We start from the raw sequence: 24,265 nt of genomic DNA on the forward strand, positions 1-24,265 counted from the left end.
CCAATGCCTGGTCCACCGCCATGGTGCCTATACCTCTTCTAGCCACCCTTATAGTACTACCCTGCCTTAACATGTCACCCACTTCTCCAATTCTTTATGCTATTTCAGTGTACAGGTTCCCCAGAGGATTTACACTTTATCGTATTTTCCCTTTTTTCTAGGAGATCCTAGAAATCTGCTAGTGGCTTTAGTTTTTGGGGTGCGTGGAAACCAGTTCAGGAGGCAGGGCCATGGTGTACATGGGACTTCTTTGCTTAAAACAGTCCCCAATATCTCTGTAATCTCCTCCCATTAGGGGCTCAAGTGGGGGCAGGACCACAGCATTTGGAGTAGGCCCGCCCCCACCTCACCACATCTGGAGCATGCCGCATCTAGTACCTGAAAGTAGCGCTGGATGCAGTCTAGGGTCAAATATGCCCTCTGCAAAATATAGAAATAAATCAATTTAAAACGGGCATTTCAAGACACTAGGGGGTCCTGTCCAAAATGGAGGCCCAGGCTGCCTCCGATATCTGTCTTCTTAGGCCCCTGCTCAACTGCTCCTCAACAACTGAGGTCTTCCCCAGTGGCTCGGTATAAGTAGGAGACAACCTTAATAGTGCCAGAGAAAAGGGCTATGTAGCGGCAACTTCCATGGGCCTGAGGTTCAGCAGCCCCGGTTTGCCATTATTTCCAGATCGCTGCAATGAGCGCCCTGTGTAGGAGGAAGTGTCAGTGTGGTAGATCAAATTCTGCCTTAAAGTCCTCAAAATGCACTTTCTTGATCGAGACGCCTATGTTCTAGAATTGATAAAAGGCGTCTAATATTGAGGGCTGTGTTCTGACCAGGAAAGAAGCCAGCCTGGTCAGGGTGGATAAGTTTTGTAATGTATGGGAGAAGTCGGGTCGCTAGTATCTTACTAAGAAATTTATGTTCTCATTAAGATTGAGAGTGGTTGGTATGCCTTGGTGTCACTGGTAGGTTTCCCCGATTTCAGAAAGGGGATAATCACCGCCTCACAAGTGGAAACAGGCAGGTGGCCCTACGATCTGGCTTCATTATATAGCCTTTCAATTTGGAAGCCAGTAGGTGTGAGTAAGTGAAGTTCTACAGGGAACTCATCGGTTCCCGGGGTTTTTTCCCGAGCCAGGGCGTTGATGGCCACCTTTATCTTCTGTTGTGTGTTATCCCCTTCAAGAGCTTCTGCCTCTTCTGCGGAAAGATGAGGGAGGGCCAGGGGATCTAGATAAGCTCTTACTGTCTCTGCATTATGGCAAACCATGCTCTCATACAGCTGCGAATAGCAGTGGAGAAAGTAGTCATTAATCCCTTTTTGACTGTACTCCCCCCTCCAATTCTATTTCCAGGATAGGCGAGCCCCATTTCACTTGGTTAGCCAACCAGGCCAACGACGTACCAGCATGGTCCCTCTCCATGTGCATCGCAGTCTCCCAACTTTGACTGCCACCTCTTCTTTTTTATGAAAGAGGGTTTTCTGGCAGGTCTGGTTTCCCGGCTTTTGCAGTTCAATTTGGCAGAGTTCATCTTCTGCCTTCAGTACCTCTCTTAACAGTGTTCCCCTTATATTCACCAATGCAGCCATGCACTGACCTCTCAGTACTACTTAAAGGCATCCCATTCCAATTAGGGGGAAGAAGCTGTCCCATCGTTATCTGCATAGTACTGCTCTATCTTAAGTCTAATTTCCTCCTTGAATCCCTGATTCTCAAGTGCTTCTAGTTTTAGTCACCATATGGGTATTAAGGCCCTGGGGCATGACCAGCCTAATTGGAGAAGGACAGGATTGTGATCAGATATTGTGCAAGCCAGATATTCTGTAATGGAGAACATATTGTGTACGTTAAGGGAGCATAAGAATGTGTCAAGGCACATGTGCGAGTCATGTAGGCTAGAAAAAAAGGAATAATCCTGAGCAGGCGGATGGGTTAGCCTCCACGTGATCACTAATCCCCAATCTTGGTGCCATTCTGAGAAGGCCCAGTCTACTCTGCACGTCTGAGAAGCTGGTAGTGGGGTGTGTGATCTGCTTCCTGCCGGGTCAGCTATGCAGTTAAAGTCTCTACACATCAGTGTGGTGGGCGTAAGGTACTGAATAGGGGCCCAAATAATTGTGATAGAAAAAGGGTCCTGGTCAAATTTGGGTGCATATACATTAATCAATTTCATGTCTCTTCCCTTGGACCTTCTCTCATCACTACATATCGACCTTCAGGGTCAACTAGATGACTAATATGTTGAAATGGGACTCCACTCTTATCCATATTAGGATGCCCCTTGTGAAGGCTGAATAGTTAGTATAACAAGCCTGGCACGCCATCTACGCTGGAGCACCAACCCATCCTTGGTGGTGAGATGAGTCTCTTGTAGGAATGCTATATGTATGCCTCTTCTCTGTACAAAGGATAGTACCTTATACCTGTTAGACATTGTATGCATGCCCCTAATATTCCAGGAGAGGATCTTGTAAACCGTTGCAGCAGTCATTAGGTGTAATTAGTCTTCAGGCATGGCTTCTCACAGCCCTCCCCTCCCCAGCACCTTTCTGGAGGTCTTGGAAGCTTAGATAGATTATACACAGGACACTGCAACTCGTAAATCCACAACATAACAAATTGCAAACTCTCAACCAACTCCCCCCCAGGACAAGTCGGGCAAAGCCCCCATCCAAACAAGAATCATTACAAACAGAATTTGCAGGCATTTCCATAAAACATGCATTAGTAAGGAGGGGTGGGACTCAATTGTGTGCTCCCGCCTTCGGAACCCCATCCAGTATCTTCAGTCATGTGGGATATTGTAACCCCAGGAGGCAAAAGTGTATGTCAAAGCTCGACCTCCTTCAGGGCATAATCAGAGTTATCTGGAAATCAGGCTAGTTCCCAACCGAGTGCCAAAAAGATCAGAGTATTAAATAATGTCATCCACTGTTCCCGGTGTGACGTGTGGCATCATATCACTGGAATTGTTTGAGATGCTAGATGCACTGTCAGACACTGAATCCTTAGCAGCTTCCTCAGATGCTTGTATCAGCGAGCCAGGACCAGAGCCATTGAGCCAGGCCGTCGCCTCCATTGCCCGTCTTCGTTCCCGTTGGATCTCTCCTCCCTTTGGCATCACCGGGTTATGTGGGCTGCTTCTTTTCCTCCCCTGAGGTTCACAAGGACACCGACCCTTAGCTGCATTACGAGGGCTTGGCTGTGGATGGTGGTCAATCCAGTCCCAGATCTTTTCTGGGGATTGAATTGAACCGGGCTCCATCAGGGGTCGCCACTCTGAGTAAGACTGGAAATATCATTCCATAGTGTATACCTATCTGGTGGAGTAGTTTTTTGGCTTAAAAAAGGTGGAGCAACGCTTCTGGACCTCCCGCGAGAAGTCCAGGAAAATGTTGACTTTGCTGTCCACCATTAGGTCACCCTCGTGGCGGGCCTTTGCCAGAATATATTCCCAGTCCTTGAGTTTCGCCACAACCGGCTGTGGTTGCTCCCCCGGGGCTGGTGGCTCTCAGTGATCCCTTTCCAGGGTGAAGAATGGTGACATACCCTCCTAAGGCAGTTCTGTTCAAATGAAGGTCTTGAGATAATCTATCATGTTGTCTCCTTCCGTCCGTTACGGTATTACCACTTCTCTGACATTTTTGCGGCACAACCTGTTTTCAGCATCTCCAGCCCAAAGTTCTAAAGCATGGATTTTGGCCTTCATTGTGGTCAGGTGGTCTGTCATCTCAGAGACAGCAGGAGGTACCCCAGCAGGTTCCCTTTCTGTGGCAGTGACCCTCCCCATGAGCTGTCGGTGATTATCTCTTAGTAGGCTCAAGTCTGTCCTGAGGGTGTCAATTTTTGTATCCAGAGCTTTCCTATAGGATGTTATTGCCTGCAGGATGTCTTGGAGCATTGCGACCTGGGGGTTGGGGTTGTCCCATTTCAGGGCTCAGGATTCTCTTATTGGGCAGTATGGTGTCTCTTTTTTTGCTATTTTCCCCATTGTAAGCGTGAATGCCAGGATATGAGGTCACTTTAGTCCCAGTTCCTTGGCCTATGGGTAGCTCCTCTGTCAAGAAAGAGGGTGGAGGAAAAGCTGCACTCCTAACTTTCCCCCCTCGTGATTGTAAAGGATGAGGACTGGTCAATAGAGGGCTGAAACACTTCTAAAGAGCCAGGCGAGCACCAGTAGTGGTTCAAATCCTCATATTTACCAGCTTTGGTCACCGTCTTCACGCCGGGCTATGGATTACCTGCCCCAGACCCTTTCCATCGCCAGAGTTGGGTTCCCTGGGGCACTTGGGTATGTTTTCAGCAGGAGGTCACCAGCAGGCCTCATCAGAAGCCCCCGAAACATCACCGTAACTACTGGGGCCATAGCACTGCCGGTATTTTTGAGTAGCACTCTGGCATGCCTAGACCTTCCCGGGTGAAAAGCTCTCTGTTCGTGTATTGCAGGAGTGCTGTAAGCAAGAGCCTATCTGGGACCTCATTGATGGGTAGGGGGTAATGAATTATGTCCAAGAAGGGAGCAGGCTGCAATGACTTCCTCTCGCATTCTAAGGCCCCACCCTGCAGTCTCAGTGCCGTCAGAGGTGTCTTGGTCTCCAGGTTCACGGCACGCTCAGGTGTTACACTTGCGGAGGATTGGTGGTATCTTAGGAGGCCAGGACTCACCCCCAGGCACTGCTCCTATTGCCCGTAGCTGCAATTCCCCTGTTCACCTCCAATGAATCAATGTTTTGTGGCTGTCTGGGTCCAACTGGCACTCACACTTCAGTAGGTTCTCAGCCGGAGTTCTTCACAGGCATGCTGCCGCTTCATCCTGCTGTCAATGGTGCCAGAACCCGTATCACTCCAGCTCCGCAGCTCTGGGTGCAATATGCATAAACATGCCCACAGGCACCACCGGCAGCCCCCTTTTCAATATGGGGACTGCTGCATTAGCTCTGCCGTCAGATGCAGGAGCAGAACATGTCTTTTTGCTGCAGGCCACTGTTGTTCAGGCCATGTCGCCTGCAAATGAGGTTTTGCTCAGGGCGCCGCCATTTTAGGCTGCCTGTCTGGCTCCAGCTTCATCTTCTGAGGTAACTGACTTCACAAGTTATAAGGCTCCCCCTGGGCTCAATAGGGGGTGCCGGCCATATAGTGCCACCTCTAACCCAAAAGATGGACCCCTGGGCTGAACTGAGGGCTCAGGATGTCACAGGATGGGGCCCGGGTCAACAGAGCTTCAAAATCGCCACCTCACAGCATTGGCGCCAAACCACGCCCCATTATAATGATTCTAATTAAGTAAAATAATGACACATTTTTTTATTCTTACTTAATTTTGGCTAAGCAGAAATTGTAGGTCCAAAAAATAGAGAGTGTAATATTTAGTGTACAAACATACACCCCATTGTTCTGTCAGATTCCAGATGGGTTGCAGGAGTAGTTATAACATAACATAACATAACAGTGACATAAGACTTTCAAAATAATAATTAGACAAAAAGTGAGTTGGGACACCAGATTGAGCAGGAAACTCTCTATGCCTCATCCAGTTGAGAGCATAGGTACAGAGCGTATGATGTCAATTAATTACATTGATGGTTGCACCTTGCATAGGCTCATGAATGAATGATGGCAGAATGATGGTACAAAATGTGGCAATTCAAAAGTTGTATATTTCAATATGTAGAATGAAAATTCCAATGTAACGAATCAACAAGCTGAAATGTCCTAGTATAGATCCTTCCTAAAGTTGCTATTTTTCAAAACTGAATGTCTTGAAGTCGGTGGCTGCAAATGTATTAATTTACATCAATATGCTTTATCTATGTTTCTTGAGATCACCTCATAGATAGAGGACATTTGGCTCTATGACATGTAGATGAACAGTTACTGGGGATAATTTTGTTTGGATGGTGTTTGTGTGTGTATGGAAAGAACACTATGTTTAAAGAACACGGTGGTTAGATTTGCATAGTTTTTACCAAAAGTAGTTGTAATTAGATAGAATTGAATTGACTCTTTTGCACACTGTATTATGAACTAACTGTTTGGAATAAATTATATTGTTTGAGATAGTAAATACACATTTTTATGTTTTCCCCTCATGACTAGTGTAAGGTTTTATTTATATCCTCTTATAAAGAATAAAATTAAAAAAGAAAAAACATGCTCTGGAATAGAAGAAATAATTCAGGATTGGCATTTTTGATAATTGTAGCATGTCTTTCCGTGGAGCTATCCATAGAGTGGTGTGTTCCTATTCAATTATTAGCTAAAATCAAAATGTATTTTTTATCCCTGTTTAATTTTCTTTCCTGTAAATAGATCTGCATGATATTTGGCACATCAAACCTTAGCCTATTTTGCCAGTGTTTTGCAACTCTTCCAGTAGATTAGTTAAATGGCAACAAAGTTAACCATCCAAAAATGTATTTTTAAATTCTTGCTTGGACGCCTCTCTTTCTCCGGTACAGCACTGAAGAACATGACAGGCGGGAGTGCTAACCCCCAGGGAGAGCTATAGGTTGTATTAGCAACCCTGCAATGAGGAGGTGACTAGATTGCTCCCACCTTTTGTCATTGCGCAGGCACCCCTCCGCACCCTCCTTCTGCCAGCCCCTCTAGGGGTCCAACGCTACCCGATAGCCTAAAGCGGATCCTGACCAGAAAGCAGACCTGAGGAGAAACTGCCATCTCCCCCAATAGAGGAGTGTCTGGGCCACCCTGCTCTCACATCTATCAACCTAGACAGCATTGTACATGGTGCTGCTAGTGGGCAAAGGGACATCCTGTTGGAAAGAGACAGCGCCTGAAGCGACAGAGCACATAGGAGGGGACTCTACTGGATCCGAAGACCAGAGACCCTAGACCGGCAGTGTTATCCTTCCCCTTCCCAGCAATCCTGAAAACTCAAAGCTAAGAGGGAGGTGACCATGGCGGCCCCACAGGTCAAGTAGCAGTTAGACCATTCCCCTCCCCACCAACATTTTAGATCTTGGCCTCCATCTGGGCAGAAGCGCCGCATGGTACACTCCTGGATTGAGAACTCCATCAGGGAACACATTGGGAAGGACCCTACAACTGCGAGGCTTGGGGAACGAATCTCTCCTCCATTCCTTTCCCTTCTGCTAAACTGAACATAACCCAGGAGCATTTCCCCCAGGCCTTAGACACATGGCCTATACATCGGGAACCTGGCCTAGAGATGGCCAAGGGCAAATCTGCTAGTAAACCCTCTGGTAAACTAGTGAGACAACTTCTCGTCTCTTATGCCCTACAGCTCAATGGCCACTACCAAGGGAACACGGCCGGCGGACTTACCCAGTACCACCGATAGTCCAATGCAAGACACCACTATGAAGGGTATATTCGAAGAAATTACGGCTGTAGGTCGCAGACTGGAAGGGATGGACTCCAATATATCTTCACTAACGGCAGGAACGAAATCCATACGAGTAGACATAGAAGGTTTCGAAACTTGAGATTTGGGGCTGGAACAGCGCGTCACGGCTGTAGAGGAAATACAGTGCCGACCGAGACCATGAAATCCTATGCCTACGCAGTAAACTGATTGACCTCGAGGACAGAAGCCGCAATGTCAATTTTTTGGGAATTCTGGAACAAACGGAAGGGGCAGACATTCAAGCCTTTTTATGAAATACCCTTCCCACACTCACAGGCTTAACCTTCACACCCCGTTTGAAATTCCAGAGAGCATACTATCTAGGTCCAAAGATGCCGGATGGTGCATCCCGACCCTGCTCAATCATTGCCTATCTCCTGTGACATGGACAGGTCCATCCAGTTCTCATGGCCCATTCAGGACCGAGGGTTACGAGATCCAAATTACCGCAGACTTCTCGAAGGAGACCAATGACCATCGCAAGGCATTCTTGTCACTCCGACCCCATCTTCACCAACTGGAGGCAAAATATGGTTTGTTCGACCCAGCGCGGATGTGGATCACTAAAGATGGAAAGTCACAAGATTTGTATGAACCGGAGGACCTATGTAATTTCCTAGACGAACTATCGGCCCAGGTAATGGCACGACCCCGTTGAACCAACAACTGGAACAGACCACTGACTTGCAGGGAGTGTCGCCCTTATTCACTACATTGGAAGGACGAAACCGCAATGACAATGACCCTCATCCTAGGGGCAGGGACTTGGGGAGGCCAGTGAGAACCCACAGAGATAGAGACCATGTGCAGCAGGCACTGGCGCACCATTCCCAGACATCAGAAAGGGACAAGTCTCGCTTCCCTTTGAAACCTCTACATGTCACCACTAGAAAACACAATAGTCACAAAGGAAATCACTGACCAAAGAGGCAATATAGAATGGTGAGGACTACGACCCGGTGGCGACGTGCAGATGAGTATCATGCAGCATACTATTGTGTGATATGGCAGAGTAATGATGTACTCAGATTATGGATGTGGCACACTAGCGGGCCGCATTTAGTTGTATTGCGTTGTTTTGACTTGACTTGAACACAGATGTCCATTATGCAGCTCCTCTCCTCTGGTTGCAGCTCTCTTTGTCCTCCCTACTTCTCTCCCTCTTTTTCTTTCTTTCTTTCTTTCTTTCTTTCTTTCTTTCTTTCTTTCTTCATTGGACCCGCAGACCACAGAACACACAGGACCATGCTCCTGCCCAAAGTAGGTAGCCCCGGAACCTTCCCCGGTCGCCTACTTCACCTCCCCCTTCCCTCATTCATCTTCCCTCTCTCCTTCTTTTCTTCTTCCCTGTCTAGCCCCCTCTCTCTTTTCCTATCCTCCGTCCTTATTTCCTCTCACTTTTCATCCCCTCTACTCTATCCTACCTCTCCGACCACCCAGGACCCGAGTGTGATATCGTCCTCTAGATCTGGACGCTAGACATATTGCCTCTCCCCCTGTATCTCTTCCCCTACCGCTGCACACCCTCCCCCACCACCCCATCTGACACTCATACCATCCCACCCCACACACATTCGTTCATGTCATGAATAGCCGGGCCCCACCTCCAGCCCGCCCACTCCAGATCCTATTCTGGAATGTTAATGGCTTAACTTGCTATGTGAAACAAAAGAAGGTACCCTCCTATCTACAGTCAAAAAGAACAGATGTGGCTTTCCTCCAGGAAACACATCTTCATGAGATGGAATCCAGGAAGTTGCACTGGGACTAGGTGGAGAAGGTGATATTTAGATGTTGTTCTACGCCATGGCCGCAGGGAAGTGGGACACCAAGGAAATGTGGAATGGCCATTCTGATCCGTAAGATGCTATCCGTTACACTGACAAAAATGTGGTCTGACCCAGAGGGGAAAAACTAAAAATAGGGGATTCATCGCTATGTGTCGGCTCAATATATGCCCCCACAGGCCCCAAGCACTTGTTCTTCCTCCATATCAACAGACTTCTAACCAAGATTGGGGCCACGAGCTACATTATCGGGTGAGGGGTGATAAGAACATGGCCCGAGATGCAGTGCTAGACAGGACCAGACCTCTAGACATGTGCAACAACCAAGACAGAACTATTCTCACTGACGTGTCCTCAGACCATGGACTAGTGGACCACTGGAGGCTAATGCACCCGTCAAATAGGAAATATACATTTTTGTCATCTGCACATGGAACTCAGTCCCACTTGGACTACTTTCTTGTGACACATAACACAGTGGCCCAGGTTCGGAACTCTCGTATATTGGAGTGTAGTCTCTCAGACCACTCCCTGATCCTATTATCAGTGAATACAGGACTTTTCTCCACAGGCTGCAAACCCTGGCGCTTCGCCATGCATCGTTACTGCACTCCCTAGGGCAAAACATAACTAAGAGCCCATGTCTCCAACTACATGCAGGACAATAGAGGTACAGTCTCCTCCCAAAGGGTCCTGAGGGCAGCGGCAAAGGTGACCCTTCGTGGGCAAATGACGCAGATTGCTGCACAGGCCAATAAGCAACGGTTAGTGCACCAGACAGAACTAGAGTGCAGCATTACACACCTCACCCAACAGTAGACAGCACAACCCTCTATAACAACCCGTCAACATCTATAACAAGCCCACATGGCCCTAAATGCACTCTACACATCCCAGGATGAATATGCACTACAACGTCTGCAAGGACGACACTACAAACAGGGAGAAAAGGCTGGTCGGCTCCTAGCGGCTCTGGCCATTCCTGCTATTACGTCTTCCAAAGTGGAGCTCCTTACCTGACCATAGGTTATTATCAATTAGTTTGTGGCCTTTTATCAAAGTCTGTATACCCCAGAAGAGGTTGCTAGCCCCGCTAAGGTGGGAGCCTTCTTGGAAAAAACCCTTCTCCCCAACCTCTCAGTCAAGGGCCAAGCCATGCTGGACAGTGAGATCAGTAAGATCGAAATAGCACTGGCCATTAGTAACCTCCCATATCAGAAATCACCGGGCCTGGATGGTTTACTTGTAGAATTTTATAAATGGGCCAATGAGGAGGCGGTCATCTCCCTGCACGCGGCCTTCCGGGAGACCTGCCACTGAGGCTCGCTGGGCGCAATCTTGAATCAGGCAGTGATCGCGGTTATACCTAAACCCGGACAAGACCCCCTCCACTGCAGCAACTATCACCCCATCTCTCTTTTAAATGGAGATATCAAAATCCTAGCCAGCGTCTTAGGGGCCCCACTATGCAAAGTCCTCCCGTCCTTAACACATCATACACAGGTAGGGTTTGTCCCGGGACGCACCTCCAGAAACCACCTCACACTCTCTTGCATGCCCTGTGGGAAGCTAGAAACATGCCAGAGGAAGCTTTAGCCTTACCCCTAGGTGCTGAAAAACCACTTAACTCCATTGAGTGGGGTTACCTGTTTGCAACTCTGCACAAATTTCGTCTGGGCGATCAATTAATTGCTAAAGTACTCCTAATGTATGATTGCCGCACGGTACAGGTCAATTGTGGAGGCTTTTTACCAGACCCTTCCCCAATATGAAGAGGGACGAGTCAAGGCTGCCCTCTCTCGCCACTCCTATTCCTACTGGCCATGGAACCATTAGCGGCCACCATCCGCCATTCCCCACTACTTAATGGAATACCTCTCAGGGTGGGATTTCCAAACTCTATTTATATGCAGATGACATCCTGCTTATCCTGTCAGACCTGGACAGTTCCCTTCTGGTCTTAATGGAGATCATTGATGGCTTCACAAGGTTATCTGGGTATCAGTGAACTGGGACAAATGTGAATCTCTACCTCGCTCGCTCATCACCACAAGGACAGCGATACACAGCTTTCCATTTCGATGGACGTATCTAGGGATCCTCATCAACTGAGGATTGGAGCATATGGTGGCAGATAACCTGGACCCACTCATTGTCTGCATGAAGATGAACTTTGAGAAATGGTCCCACCTGGGACTCTCCATGTGGGGCAGGGTACAGGCGATACAGATGGTCACATTGCTGTGACCATCTGTACTTATTTGTTAGGCATGCTTTCCTTTCAAGTGCCACTATCAACTCTGAGACCAATAGATGCCACAATCAGGGTCTTTGTGTGGGGTACCTCCAACCCCATCTATCATTGGCGAAACTCATGGTACATCGCTCCTGCAGTGGCATGGGGCTTCTGTCAGTAGAACACAATGCACTCACTCTCCACATATCCCAGTTAACGTATATATGCTCCCCAGGACACAAGACCCACTGAATGGGTCACAACGGAATGATTGATACTCTCACACCGGGGTGGACTTAGCAGTCTGTATAATACCTGTACCCCACACTCCCACTCACACCCCGTCAACCTGATATTGAGGCACATTGCTTCTTGGGCATACATCCCCTTTTACATCCTCCGGCCCCCTTCTGGGGAAATGAAGGCCTATGGGTTGGAGGAGATACCCTCCACTGGACACACTGAAGAGCATTTGGCATTGAAATTCTGGACCAGATCATTGAGAATGGTGCACTTAAACCATTTGAGCACCTAACCAAAGAATACTGCCTCCATCCCGCCAAGAGTGGTGGTATCTACAACTTAAGCATTGTCTCCAATGTGGTATGGGGGCTTCTCCCTGGAGCCTTCATGTCTCCCCTATTGTATCCTATCTTAAGTCTTGGGGTCACTTTAAGGGCGTGATGGCAGGCATATATTATATTATTATACAACATATTTATTCACAGCCCCTCCTCAAAGCACTGCGCTCTAAACGGCAGGCACTCCTCCAAATGGAATTCAATGTAGAGAACTGGACAGAGAAAATGATGGCCCTGGATAGGGGTACCCAGGAAGCCGGAATGAAGTTCTGCCTTTTTTGAATAATCCATGATTGGTACTGGACCCCTGTGAAACTGCACAGGGTGGCTCTTCTCCCACATGCAGAATGCTGCCGATGCCTGGAGACCCGGTGTGATTTGATCCATAGCCTCTGTGACTGTCCTTTAATCCGACCCCTCTGGGACGCGGTGGGTTCTTCCCTTGAAACCTCTATGACACTGCGGACACCGCTCTCCTCTTCTCTCATACTTCTCCATGACATGGAGCGCCTCCGTGACTTGTCCTGCCAAAAACTCTGACTGCTACACATTGCCCTAGCGACGGCCAAGATTTGTGTCTCTGTCACTGGTGATCTCCTGCCTCCCCTGCCCGGAGAAATGGATGGTGGTAGTGGTCCGGATTGCAGCCTATGAACGTACCATATATAATATGCAAGATCAAGTCGCCCTGTTTAGACAGACATGGGCACCCTTTCTCGCCGATGACTCATAGACAGTTCACTACCTGTCCACCCCCACGCTTACCACTATCACTTATACAAAAAACCCGCTCACCATCCCTTACCCTCCACTCTCTTCCCCCCTCCCCTTGACCCGGATACCCACCTCCATCCACCTCACCCCTCCCATCCACCCGTCTCCCTAGATTGCGTTGGATGCCGGGTGCTGGGTTCCCTCAGCTCTCCCCAGATCCTCTCCCTTATTTCTTCTCCCCTACCACCCCAGCCCATTTTCTTAATTCTTTATTCTATACTCTTCATTCTTTATTCTTCCTCCCCTCCTTTTCTCTCTTGGCCTTCCCTTTCTGCCTCAGCATCTCCATCTCTATGGCCTGCTACTTCTCCTACCATCTCACTACAATCTACTTCAACCACTCCTAAGATACACTACTCTACCTCACTCCTTCCTACATCTAAATATTGTACTCCCCTAGGTTACATCTTACTCAATACTCCTCGAATCTGCTGCATACTGCACCCATCCACTCCACCTTCTACTGTTATACACAACTACTTGTCACTGTCTTTTATGTCAGCCCAGTAGATACCCTATGCATGCCTCCAGCCCTTTTCTGGCTTTACCCGCATCCCCCTTCTCCTAGACCTCGGAGACCTATGTGCGCATCGGAACGGACGGCTCAGTGACACTGCTAACTGCCCTTTAACACGATCTCCCGCCTCCCAGCCATGGCTTAGCTATCATAAGCCCTCCTCCAGCCCCTCCCCCAATGGCTCCCATGGTCTGGCAAGATATATGACCTGCTCAGGGTACCCCTAGATTACCGGGTCCTGGATGTGCTTCATGGCTGACATGAAGGGGTGGCGGTCTCTGGAACTTTGGTATGCTGGACCTTGGGTCGGCATTATTATCATTTAGACACAATACATAGTTGTATTTACCGCGTGTCTTTCTGTCCTTCTCAGATGCCTTAATGCCCCCTCCTTCTGTCTATATACTCCCTACCTTTTTTTCTTTCTATTCTTTCTCATCTCCTCTCTTAATCTCCCCCACTTTCCTTCAACCCAGGGGATGAACTTAAAATATCATTGACATACTGAATTATGGTACAATGTTTACTGTATTTAAGTACATTTACATTTCTTCAATAAAAATTTACAACACAAAAATGTATTTTCAATGTAATGTATATTCACTGAAAAAATAAAGTTAATGTGAAATTATGGCTTAGAACCGACACAGAAAAAAACTTCAAAAAATTATTTAAAAACACAGTTAAAATGAAGTTGTGATTAGAACCCGTATACATTAACTTGGCTTACATTTTTTTAAACAAGTATTCAGGAATTAAGTGAATAAACAACAGGTAAAATTAAAGTATGGTTTCCAAATAGAAATTTAAAAAAACACTGAAATTCACCAATTATGACTGTGTAAAAAAACACAGGTGTTTCCAATTTGATCTTGAAAGACTCAAGATGCAAATAACGCTCCTCTGAAGGACTCAATATGAACGAGTCACATGAACATACACACAATAATCATTCATTAATGTACACATTTAAAAATCATGCTACTCTATTCCCACAATGAGGCCAGGGTGAAATTTCTATTACACCAGAGTGATCTTGCATAATTTCTGGAATTTCGTGTTATGCTCATAATAAGAAATCCCTGAAAAATGCTACTTTTGTTTAGGGGTGGGCTTAACTCATGTAATTTCACTCTGGGGCAATATACAGAGTTAAATGAAAACTCTGCAAGATTGCATCGAGTTCATGGGTGGAAATCAGCACGTTGCACTGCTTGCAGTGATGTTTAGCTGAAAAGCTTACGCAGCACCACATGGTGCAACCGAGGGTGCTGCTGCTTGAGTTGATTTTGATGCTGGTCAAGTAGATTTTCTATTCGAGCTACAGCTTTCTCACCGAGAACAGTCACAACCATCTACAACCAGTCGTGGTGAGAAAATCTCACCAGATGGCCTTTTAATGCCCAGAAATCTCACTAGAGATTACTGTTAGCACGCTGGGTAGGGAAAAAACTCAGCCACGTGCTGGTTGCCGAAATGTGGCTGGATCTCCATGTTACAAGAGTAATTCCTGGCGGAGCGGAATTTATCAGCCACTCCTACTTTTATTGCAGGGGCATGTGATCAATGCAAACAACCAGCACTCGAGCAGCTGTTGTTTGTGGCACTTGTTTTTTTTTTTTTTGTACAATTTTTATTTTGTGTAAACTGCATCCAAAATAGCTGTGAGGACACATTTCATGGTAAAATATAGCATTAAATGCCGGTTTTGCATTTTACATAGTTTTGATTGCTGTTTTGGCAATCTCACAAAAGCAAATTATGCAGATTTCACATACCCATGCTCACAACACTTTATATTCTAGTCCTCCACTTTAAAACACAGTACTACAAACCAGCATGATTACATTTGAGCACTTCTCTGCACATTGAACAAGCAATTCCATAAGTGTGCTTCATGTGTGGAAAATTAGCACACAGCTAGGATTCTAATCCACGGTTCCATTGCAAATACAGAATACAGAATGACATTATTGTGGCAATTCTATATCTGCTGATGGCAGAAGGAGTGCAGTCTTAATGCTTTGGCTGAAGGATCTAAGATAAATAGGGAATATATCATCACCCACAGAGGTAAGTCGTCAGTCCAGGGTTCCTATAAAGTCGGCTAATTCAAGTGCCTTGCAAACACATGGCTGTACTAAACTATGTTGTGGTAAGCCCATAGCACCCATTTCCTGCTCAAGTGTAAAATGCCTATAAATCTGCATGTTCTCTCGGTTAGCAGCAGCTACTCCTCATCTTACCAAGGAATCCTCAACCAACAAGGCTGAGTTATCTAGGGGACTCAACTCCAAATGCTCAACCAGTGCCTATTGTAGGTTCCACTCTGAGTAACCACATATGTTTGCCCTAGACCTGAGGGACCACAAATGGAGGTCCCACACAACACGTGCTCTGAGACAGCTACACCTCCACTGACTTGATCCCTTTCTTCATTGAAGTTGACACAGATCAACTGAATAGTCAATGAGGATCACATGTACCCAGGTGTTTTCTTTTACAACATTCTGACTTCAAATTTAAAGAGCATCTTAGTCATTGTCTTTACGTTTTGAAACTCATCAAACCTGATGAAGGAGTTTGTTTTGTTTTCTTGTTTTCTGTCTTATATGATTTAGAGTGAGAACAGTTCCCCTTAATTTAAATTTCAGTAGTCAATGTTCTGCTTTTGTGGAGGCATCTAATTGTGAACACATCAACTCCATAAATAAATATTGCAGTTATGATTATTAACCCCTTTGCTGCTAGGCCTCCTCCCACCCCGTGCTAAGCACTTTTTGCCTATTTGGGGTAGATCAAGCTTTTGGCTCCATAACTTTTTGTCAACATAAGGTATCCAAGCCAAATTTGCATCCTTTTTTCCAACATCTGGAGAATTCTAAAGATACCCAGGGGTTGGGGATTTTTCTGAAGGGGACCAAGAAATTAGTCAAAATGGAGCTAAATTTAGGGATTTTGGGGAAAAATAGGAAAAAAAGTGGTGCAGAAAAAAGTGTCTGTTTTTTCCCTGAAAATTGCACTAATAAAGGATTTATGTGCTAAAATCACCATCTTCCCAGCTTTGAGGAACAGGTAGACCTGAATCGGAAAACCACATTTTTCAACACAGGTTTCTCATTTTACTGGGACATAGCCCATTTTTCCAATTTTTGGGGCTTTCAACCTCTTTCCAGTTAGTGGTAAAAATCTGTATGGAAATAATGGTGGATCCCACAATGCTATACATTTCTGAAAAGTATACAAAATGCTGAATTTAACAAGGGGTCACTTGTGTAGATCCTTCAAAGTTTTTCTTCGAAAGTAACAGTTGAAATAAAAATTACAAAAATTGAGTTGAAAGTGTAACTTTTTTAAAAAAATTGTAGACTTTGGAAAGCAATAAACCATTCCATCTGCTGGACCGTTCTGGTTGCGGGGAAATATAGGGCTTGTAGGTTCAACAAGAACCTGAGGTACCCAGCGCTAATAACCGAGCTGCACTTTGTAATGTTTTTCATTGTGTACTGGGTATAAAGCAATTCATTTGGTGAAAAATAGATATGAAGGAAACTTGTGTATTTCCAAAATGGGCACAAGATATGGACTTTAGAAGCAGTGGTTATTTGCACACATCTGAATTTGTTGGTACACCTACTAGCATGTGAATTAGAGGGCACTTCTCAAAATAACTTCTTTCTTACACACAGGCTTACATTTGGAAGGCACAAATGCAGAGAAAGACAATTGATAGTAACACTTGTCCTACTATTCTGTGTTCCCTCAGGTCTCCTGATAAATATGGTTCCTCACTTGTGTGGGTAAACCTAGTGTTCATGACAGGAAAATTGTCCAAAATACAATGTTCACACACCACATTTTTTCATTGAAAACTGACCCTTTTTTGCAATGTGCCTATCTGTGGATTTTGGGCCCTAGCTCAGCTGGCACTTAGGGAAAGCTAGCAAACCTGTACAGTTTTAAAAACTAGACATCGAGGGGAATCCAGGATGCGGTGATTTGTGTGGCTCTCAACAGGGTCAATCACCCAGCATCCCTTGCATACCTCAAAATGTGTCTAAAAAACACATTTTCCTGATATTTCTGTGGTGGAAAGTTCTGAAATCTGAGGGGAGCTACAAATGTCCTACCACTCAGCCTTCCCCTCGGTCTCCCAATAAACATGATACCTCACTTGTGTGGTTGGGCCAAGTGTCTGTGAGAGGGAAGGGCAAAAAAACATGTAGACTTTGAGATTAAACAAATCTGGTTCATAAGGGCAGTTTTTTAAATATGTTTTTAGGCTGACTCTGCTTCGGGCATCCCAAACAAGTGAGGTTTCATTTTTATCGGGAGACCGAGGGGAACGCTGGGTGGCAGCAAATGTGTGCTTTCTTTCTGTTTCTGGAACAATATGGCACAGAAATGCAAGGGAAATGTGTGATTTTAGTCACATTTTGAGGTTTGCAAGTCATTTGGGTAAGAAAAAGTGTTGGGATCCACAAAAGGCACGCCACCCTGTATTCCACTGGGTGTCTAGGTTTTGAACATATCTAGAGTTGGTAAATTTTCCCTAGAAAAGAAGCGAGCACACTACCAAGACTCTTACTCCTATGATGTTCCAAACATTCAAATTGTAATAAAAAAGCCCCTTGAGTTATTTTAAAAGACCTCTCACACACCAACCTAGTTGGCTGCATGCTTCATCATTGGGGTTGTAGCCATGACACCTACCATATCAAGGATGTGTTTTGACGCCTGATTACAGTGGAGAGGGTTTTTTTTATGAGTTGAATTAAAAACTGAGAGAAGAAGTGCAATTAAATTGTCTTGTCGTTACCAACCAATATGGCATGTTTTTAATTGTGCTGACCTTGGAAAAGGTTAAAAACAGTGATTTTCATGATTTGAGTGTTTGGGACATCACAGAAGTAAGAGACTTTGGGGGTCATTCTGACCTCGGCGGTAAAAGGCTCTTACCGCCGGTCAGAAGACCGCCATTCTACCGCCACGGCCGCGGTAACCCGCCACGGTCATTCTGACCCACAACTGCCAAGCCGCCAAAAACCCGACATCCACGGAAGGCCGCCTCATCAGCGGGCAGCGATAAACTGGAGATGACCAAACCTCCACCGCCACGCCAACACAAACACGCCCATGCCATTACGACCCACGAATCCACGCGGCGGTCATTCAACCGCGGTATTCCATTAGCGGTACACACCGCCGCGGTCAAAATACACACCCAGCTCCAAAACACAGCCACATTGGACAATTTGAAATACACACACCTGATACACATACAAACACCACCCCCACACATCCAAGCAACTATAAAACACACACCCACATCACCCACAAACCCCCACTATTTGGAAATCGGAGAGAAGGCGATAGAGAGAGAGAGATCGAGCACAGCAATCGAAAACCCCAACACACACAGGAACCCAACATCATCAACCACACCACATCTACGCACACATCACCACACACCACCACTCACATCACCACAAACACCACCCCACACCTCATCCACACCACCCCATGGCACCCCAAAGACACCCCAGGTTTTCGGACCAAGAACTCCGGGTCATGGTGGAGGAAATCATAAGGGTAGAGCCTCAGCTCTTCGGCACACAGGTGCAACACACCACAATAGCCAGGAAGGCGGAGCTATGGCAGAGGATCGTCGACAGGGTCAACGCTGTGGGACAGCATCCCAGAAACCGGGAAGACATCAGAAAGCGCTGGAACAACCTACGGGGGAAGGTACGGTCGATGGTCTCCAGACACAACATCGCTGTGCAGAGGACTGGCGGCAGACCACCACCCACCCCTCCCGAATTCACAGCATGGGAGCAAGAGGTCCTTAACATCCTGCATCCTGCGGGCCTCGCTGGAGTAGGAGGAGGAATGGACTCTGGTAAGTCTAGTCTCAACTACTCCAACCCCCCGCCAACCACCAGCATGCCAACCCACACCCCCACCCTCACCCCCAACCCCCCAGCACACATCCTCCCTGCCAATGTCTCACCAGCACAACCCACCCAACCCAAAACCAAACCCTGAATGCCAACACAAACCATGGACACCCATCACCTATGCATGACCACTGCACATACCCATCCCCCCCACAAACCACTCTCACAACTCCTGCCACAAGGGAATGCCAGCACTGGGGGACAAGGGCACCCACAAATCGCACACCATGGAACACACAGAAGGAATAACCATACTCTTTCACCCCTGCAGGGCCCGAACGCCAACACACCGGCCAGGAGGGTCCAGATATGTCCATCCCACCCCCAGAACAGGCCTGTCGACCTGTTACCTGATGACCAGCCCGGACCATCGGGGACCTCTGGACAGTCGGTTCCCCACACACAGACACAGGCCACAGCAGACCTAACCCCCTCTGGGAATATCAGCACAGCTCCCACCCAGCGGGCCCATGCCTCTGTCTCCAGGACAGGTCAATCAGCGGTGTGTCCGCCACTACAGGGCACCCAGGCTGACCCAACACCCCAACAACAACAGGGACCTGGGGGCAGTGGTAGTGGGCACACCGTCCAGGGGACAGAGGCCCGGGGAAACAGGGCAACTGGGAGGGCTGCAGTGCGACAGGGGGGGGAGGACAGGCCCAGGGAACCGACTCTCCAAGAGGCCCTCACCACCATCATGGGAGCATACCACCGTTCCCAGGAGACGATGGCGACGGTACTGGCCAGGTTCCAGGAGATCCAGGCACAGCAGGAGGAACAGTACATGGGGTACAGAGAGGAGCTCAGGAACATCGTCCAGGCCCTGAACCTAATAGTCACCACATTGCGGGACCATGTGGCACCCCAAAGGGCCCCTGTCACCAGCCCGGACCAGGAACAGCCTACCACCTCCGCCGGCGCTAGTGGACAGGATGCCCCCACACAACGACGGGCCACCAGAACCCCACCTCCTGCTGAAGATCAACCACCCTGCAAGAGGAGCCTGAGATCACAAAGGAAGACAGAGTAGGATGCCAAGACCCCCGCCAGCCTAAGATCCCCCCGGATGTCATTCCACTGTCCCACATCGTCACCCTGTCCAACCTTGAACTGCCCCTGCTCCATCCTTCCACAGGCATATGGACAATGCACCTGTGCGACCGAAAACTGGACTCTGCCATGGACATCACTCCACCCCCACCCATCACCGTTTTACTATCATGGACCTATGTGTAGCACTTTAAATAAATCACTAATTGCACTTAAAACACTCAGGAGTCTGCTTGTATTCTTAACAAATGTATTACACATAACGGTTCAAAATTGTTCAGTTACATTGTGATGACAACATACCAATGTCAATGTGCTTTACTCCATGGCCGAACAAACCAGAAGTCACGCAGTGGGTCAGACAGCTCTGAAAAGCCAAGGGAAAGTCACAATTCAGTTGAAAGGAACTGGGGGGAAACACAGAAAGTAGAGATGCAGGAGGCCAGAAGTCAATGTAAAAAGGCGTGGGGGATTCTTACCTGGGTGCTACTGAAAATACTGCAGTATCACTCTGTCCCTGTTGTCTGTGTCGTCCTCTTCGTCTTCCTCCTCTTCACTCTCCACAGGCTCCACAGCTGCTACAACACCACCATCTGGACCATCCTCCTGCAGAAAAGGCACCTGGCGTCGCAATGCAAGATTGTGAAGCATACAGCAGGCCACGATGATCTGGCACACCTTCCTGGGTGAGTACATTAGGGATCCCCCTGTCATATGCAGGCACCTAAACCTGGCCTTCAGGAGGCCGAAGGTCCTTTCTATGATCCTCCTATATCGCCCATGGGCCTCATTGTGCCGTTCCTCTGCCCTGGTCCGGGGATTCCTCACTGGGGTCAGTAGCCAAGGCAGGTTGGGGTAACCAGAGTCACCTATTAGCCACACACGGTGTCTCTGTAGCTGTTCCATAACATAAGGGATGCTGCTATTTCGCATAACATACGCGTCATGCACTGACCCAGGGAACTTGGCATTTACATGGGAGATGTACTGGTCAGCCAAACAGACCACCTGGACATTCATCGAATGGTAACTTTTCCTGTTTCTGTACACCTGCTCATCGTCTTTTGGGGGTACTAAGGCCACATGGGTCCCATCAATGGCACCAATGATGTTGGGGATATGTCCGAGGGCATAGAAGTCAGCCTTCACAGTGGCCAAATCACCCTCCTCAGGGAAAATAATGTAGCTCTGCATGTATTTCGTCAGGGCAGACAACACTCTGGACAAAATCTTAGAAAACATAGGCTGAGACATCCCTGATGACATGGCCACTGTTGTCTGAAAAGACCCACTTGCCAAAAAATGGAGGACTGACAGAACCTGCACCAGAGGGGGAATTCCTGTGCGTTGGCGGATGGGGGACATCAGTGCTGGCTCCAGCTGGGCACACAGTTCATGTATAGTGGCTCGGTCAAGTCGGTAGAGAAGTATTATATGACGTTCCTCCATTGTCGACAGGTCCACCAGCGGTCGGTACACGGGAGGATTCATCCTTCTCCTCGCAAGTCCCAGCGGACGGTGCCTAGGAAGGACAACATGGAGCACAGAGTCAAGCAACCCACAGGTACGTAACTACAGCTTGCACAGTGCACGATTCTCAATGCATTGAATGGCTTGTATGAGTGGCAATGCAAGGCCTAGGCCTGTGTGACGCAGTAGTAATTAAGCCCTGTGGGCCCTTGTAATGGCGGCTGCCTGACCTGAGAAGTGTGACAGTGGGATGTGAGGTCAATGCGCTGGCGTGACACACCGTGCCGGTAGGCGATCGAAGACCGCGGCGCAAAGCCGCATTGGTTAACATCGAACCCTATGGGTTTCACGAGCCAATGACTAGCTGCGCCGGCGGTCGCGGAACGCACCGCGGCGGTATGCGCCGCGGCGGCCGTGACCGCCATTTTCTATCTGGTTAATCACTCGAGACCTGATCATCCACAGGAGAGGACCTATACTGCAAGTGCTGCTGTGACCTCGGTCTGGGAGATACAATGGCTGCTGCGACTGGGGAAAGGGCCCCTGCCTTCACTACAGAAGAGTTGGAGAAACTTGTGGATGGGGTCCTGCCCCAGTATGCGCGACTCTACGGTCCTCCAGACCAACAGGTAAGTACACTGTGTGCACGTTGATTGGGCTATGCCTGGATTGTGTATGGTGGATGTAAGATGGTGGGGTGGGGAGACAATGACGAGTGCAAGGCACGACAGATGAGAGCATGTGCCACATGGCAAGGTTGGGGAGGGGGGGCCAATCGCATCTATCATGCGGAAAATTGATGATATTTCAATTTCCACCCTGTACATGTCAAATAGGTCAGCGCCCATCAGAAAGTCGACATTTGGCGTGCCATCGCCAAGGAAGTCCGGGCCCTGGGGGTCCACAACAGACGGGGCACCCACTGCCGCAAGAGGTGGGAGGACATCCGCCGCGGGACCAGGAAGACCGCCGAGTCACTGCTGGGGATGGCCTCCCAACCTAGGAGGGGTGCCAGTCGTACCCTGACCCCCCTGATGTTCCAGATCCTGGCGGTGGCCTACCCCGATTTGGATGGGCGCGTGAGGACATCACAGCAGACACAAGGGGGTGAGTACCAGCACATTCAGCTATCTTTACGCGCAGTGGAGGTGCCTGGGTGGGGGAAGAGGGCTGTGGGTGACATTAGGCCAGGGCGCTTTCTGTAGTGTAGTCCTCTGCTCTAGCCATGTCCCTGTGCCCCCGCCCCCCACCTCTGTAGGGTGACAAGTACAGCTATCCATGGTCCTGCATCACCCATGTGCGCGTTTGTTGTCCCTAGACCTGTTGGCCTAGTCATAAGTACTGAGTAGTGTACCCCGATTGTGCGGCTTAGTGCATGAGGCTCCTGTGTCTGTCCTCTCCGCCAACGGTGTTGACAATGCATGCACTCAACCTGTTTTTATGTCTCCCCCCACCCTTTTTCTTTATCTTCTTGTGCATGTGTGCATTAGCATCATCAGGCGGAGGAGAATTGGCACCGGAGCACGAGGGAGCTGCAACTCACCAGGCCCCGGTGGGCCATGGCACAGACACCGAGGCCACCAGTGATACGGAGGGCGAGGGGAGCTTCACAACGGGGAGCCGTGGTGACACCAGCGACACCGACACGTCCTCGGATGGGAGCTCCCTAGCGGTGGCGGCAACATCCGTGCCCCCCGCCTCTACAGGTACAGCCGCCACCCAGCGCACCAGCTCCGCCCTCCCAGCAGCCCCTCCGCCTTCGCTCCCTGCCTGCTCGCCCAAGAAGGCGGGCGTCTCCTTCGCCCCAGGCACCTCAGGCCCTGCCCCTGTTACCCCTGCTGCCCTCAGTGAGGAGGTCATTGACCTCCTACAGACCATCATTGTTGGGCAGTCTACCCTTTTGAATGCCATCCAGGGGGTAGAGAGGGAGGTGCATCGTAGCAATGCATACCTGGAGGGCATTCATTCGGGTCAGGCTGCCCATCAACGATCGTTCAATGCTCTGGCCTCACCACTGACGGCAGCCATTGTCCCTGTTTCCAGCCTCCCTCTTCTAACTGCCTCCAGCCTGTCTCTGTCTCCTGTTCCTCTGCCTATCCCACCCACACCATCAGACCAGCCTGCACACACCTCAGCACCCAAGGGCAGCTCATCCAGACATAAGCACCACAGATCACACAAACATTCACCCAAGCAACACCCAGATGCAGAGATGCCAACAGCCACTACCACCTCTGTGTCCCCCACCTCCTCGTCTCCCTCCTCCCTCCCTGTGACATCTCTACTCACACCTGCATGCACACCACCAACAGCCAGTACTTCCATCACCAGCACACCCTCCAGTACAGTCCGCACACGTGCAGTCACCACCCCCACTGCCATTTACACGTCCCCTGTGTCCTCTCCCACTGTGTCTGTCACCCCCTCTTCCAAGACACACAAACGCAGGCAGCCACCCACCCAACAGCCAAGCACCTCACGACAGCCTCCAGCCCATGCACCTTCACCC

This window comes from Pleurodeles waltl, chromosome 4_1, assembly GCF_031143425.1.
Source record: "Pleurodeles waltl isolate 20211129_DDA chromosome 4_1, aPleWal1.hap1.20221129, whole genome shotgun sequence".
NCBI lineage: Eukaryota > Metazoa > Chordata > Amphibia > Caudata > Salamandridae > Pleurodeles > Pleurodeles waltl.